Here is a 3795-nt window from a genome sequence, read left to right on the forward strand (position 1 = left end):
ATAACATCCGAACTAAATAAAAAGCAAATACAAAACAACATCAACTCATAATATTCCTAAACCACTCGCTGCTGGTAGTGGAAGGGACATGGGAAGGTGATGGCTCCGAGCCCTCGATGGGCTAGAGCCATCCATCTTCTTGGCGACGACACACTTCGTGCCTCTCGCGCTCCTCTAAAAAGAAAAACCCCCCGGGGTGGAAAGTGTGCAAGCATATCGCCCTCGAGAACTTCATATTGAGCTTCTATCTTAGCCCTCGCCTCGTTTTCCTTTATCGCTCATCATCGCTACGGGCACGAAGTCTCAAAGTTATGATGCATGGTAGCCTGCCGAGTTAGGAGGACTTCGCAAATAGTATTGAGAGAACGCATGCCACGATGAATCACAGCCATGCATTCTGCATCCGACCTACACCTCTCCAAGGCATCGGCATCAAAACATGTCGTGTCCTCCTCATCCTCCGAGTCATCCTCTTCAACTACCCTCTCTCCAGGCAACCTCCAAACTCTTTGGATACACTCCATATAAATATGAGGATTTCGGTGATCTTTCAGGCAAATCCTATCAGACGTTGGAATCGCTCTCAAGGTCATCATGATCTTTGTTATCAAAATAGGGAGAGGTGTAATACTCTTCCTAACTCCCCTAATCATGTTACTCAAAAACTCCAAAATACAGAACTCATACTTCTGCTCCTGGAGTATCCATAGAATGTGAAGGCAGTTCAGACCAATGTCGCTGACTTTCTCCTTCCCTATGACATTCCTACCAATCCACTGAGCTATAGCTAGCTGGTTGGTTCTGAGAGACGACTAGCGAACACAATGCGAGCTCGCATTGTAGTTCCCTTCTGAAACAGTCGCATTCATCAATAGCTCGACCCCAGTAAATTGGGAATCCTATAATGTGGCATCGAGATGGCGTCTAAGCGGAATGCCTAAAATCTCAGCCAACAACCCATTAGATACTTCTCTCCTCCTCCCAGCCACTTTAACAAAAATCTTATTTCCATCCAACTCCCTCGTCTTATAAAACTGTCGGACCAAATCTTCATGGTAAAAATCGTCTGTCGAGTACCACAAGCCACTCCAATCTCTCCTAACCATCTCGTCACCATAAAACGGCGTGAAGTGGTCGGCAGTAAACCCGTGCTCCGGCAAAATCCAACGTCTTTGAGCCATTGAGACTTTGGACGATTTTGGGGGTTTAAATAGAATGTGGGGATGGAGTTTGAGACAACCTCACTAACCAAACAGTGGTGGTAGCACGGTAGTTCAAATTCCTCAAATTTTTTTTTGTTTTTTCTAATGTTTTGGTAGTGGGAATTGGGAAATGATTTGGAGAGGAATGGGATTGATTTAAATGTTTGGCGTGGGTGTAGTTAGGTTTCTTCTTTTTTTTACTTTTTTTTTAAGGTTAGGTTTTTAAGCTTAATGGTTGCTAATGGCGGTTTTGGAAGGTGAAATCGTTAATGTTATGTTGAAGATGGAGACGCACGTGCATTGCACGTGTGCGCAATGTGCCCAAGCCCAATTTGATTTTTCAAATTTTTCGATTTTTCGCGCAATTTCAAACTAAATTTGCCATTTCGTTACAGGTCCGATTTTTGTGAATGAGCTATGGAAATGATCAGGAGAGAATTTACAATCCAATGATCCATAAAACACTCTATTTTGACCATGGATGACATATAAGAAGATGGAAAACTCCTCGAAGTGCGTGTGTGATGTAAGTTATACGAACGAATGAACTCTAATTTCATAGATAATGTCAACCCGAATCAAAATACAATTAAACGGCCTAAGCAACACAAATGGAAAGTTGAACAATCCATCTGAGAACGAACACACCCCACCCCAAACAATTTTTTGGCAACGAAGTTTAGAAAATTTGTTTTAAAAGCGGGTCTTTTAAAGTCAGATTCCCGAGACTTCCTAAATTACTATTTTTATGATTTTAACAATTTTTACTTTTTATGAATAAGATTTAATATAAGAAAAACAATAAAGCAATAAATGCATAATTCACACCATAGAAGAACATGACTCAAAATCCGAGAAAACATGCAAGAGTGGAAAATGTGAATTATGTTTAACGTGGACTTAGGATCCGGTACTTATAGCCACACACTCCATAAGGAGGGCCCGGTTACTTGAATAGTGCACTTACCAATATATGGAAATGAAAGGAAGTACACCAATGAAAAAGGTCAATCCTCATAGACAGGATCCTGTAAAAGGACTTCCTCTACATCAGGGGACAATAGCTCGGTGAAAATGTTTCAACCGTTGGCTATTGACTTGAAAGGTACTGTTATTCTTGGGATTTACCAAGGTGATTGCCCCATGAGGGGTGACTTCAGTAACCAAAAAAGGACCAGACCAACGGGTTTTTAATTTCCCTGGAAAAATATGTAAACGGGAGTTGTAAAGCAAGACTTTTTGACCTACCACAAACTCTTTACACAAGATTTGCTTATCATGAACACGTTTCATGTTAGCTTTATAATCCTTCGCGAGATCATAAGAATCGCTACGGATTTCTTCAAGCTCATTCAATTGCAACTTGCGCTTAACACCCGCCTCATCGACATTGAAGTTAAGGATTTTTATAGCCCACATAGCACGGTGCTCCAATTCAACGGGCAAATGACAGGGTTTCCCAAATACAATTCTAAAGGGAGACATACCTATAGGAGTTTTAAAAGTCGACCTATATGCCCATAAGGCATCAGATAGACACTTTGACCAGTCTTTCCTATTAGGATTTACAGTTATTTCTAATATCTTTTTGATTTCTCTATTAGAAACTTCTACTTGTCCGCTAGTTTGTGGATGATATGGAGTTGCTATTTTATGTATAACTCCAAACTTTTTCACTAGAGATGCAACAACTCTGTTGCAAAAATGTGTTCCACCATCACTAATGATTGCTTTGGGAATGCCAAATCGATAGAAAATATATTCTTTAACAAAAAACACAACTGTCTTATAGTCATTGCTACGGCAAGCCATGGCCTCTATCCATTTAGACACGTAGTCCACGGCGACTAGAATATAAATAAAACCGTGGAAAACTGGAAAGGGACCCATGAAATCAATGCCCCATACGTCAAAAATTTCTACCACCATGATTGGATTCAATGGCATCATATTACGCTTCGTGATCCTCCCAAGTTGTTGGCAACGAATGCACGTCTTGCAATGCACTTGGGCATCTTTAAAGAGAGTAGGCCAATAAAACCCACATTGAAGAATTTTAGCAGCTATTTTCATACCACTAAAATGGCCACCACACTCTTTGTCATGGCAGAATGAGAGAACCTCATTATATATCCATTGAGGAATACAACGACGAATAATCTGATCCGCACAATACTTGAAAAGGTAGGGCTCATCCCAGTAGTATAGCTTAACTCTGGCCAAGAACTTCTTATGTTCATTTCTTAACCAATCATAAAGAATAACATCAGACGATAAATAATTCACAATGTCAGCATACCATGGTGCAGAAAAAATTGCATACATATGCTCATCAAGAAAAGAGTCCGATATGGAGTCAGAATCCCTATCATCGTCGTTTGTAAGTCTAGATAAGTGGTCAGCAACTCTGTTTTTGACCCCTCGTTTGTCCTTTATTTCTAATGTGAATTCTTGCAGGAGAAGAATCCATCAGATTAATCTCTGCTTAGTATCTTTTTTGCGAGAAGGTACCTAAGGGTTGCATGGTCCGTGTAAACTAGAATCTTATAACCAACCAAATAAGGACGAAACTTATCTAAAGCATAAACGACAG

The sequence above is a fragment of the Coptis chinensis genome, chromosome 8, assembly GCF_015680905.1.
Source record: "Coptis chinensis isolate HL-2020 chromosome 8, ASM1568090v1, whole genome shotgun sequence".
In the NCBI taxonomy this organism is placed as follows: domain Eukaryota; kingdom Viridiplantae; phylum Streptophyta; class Magnoliopsida; order Ranunculales; family Ranunculaceae; genus Coptis; species Coptis chinensis.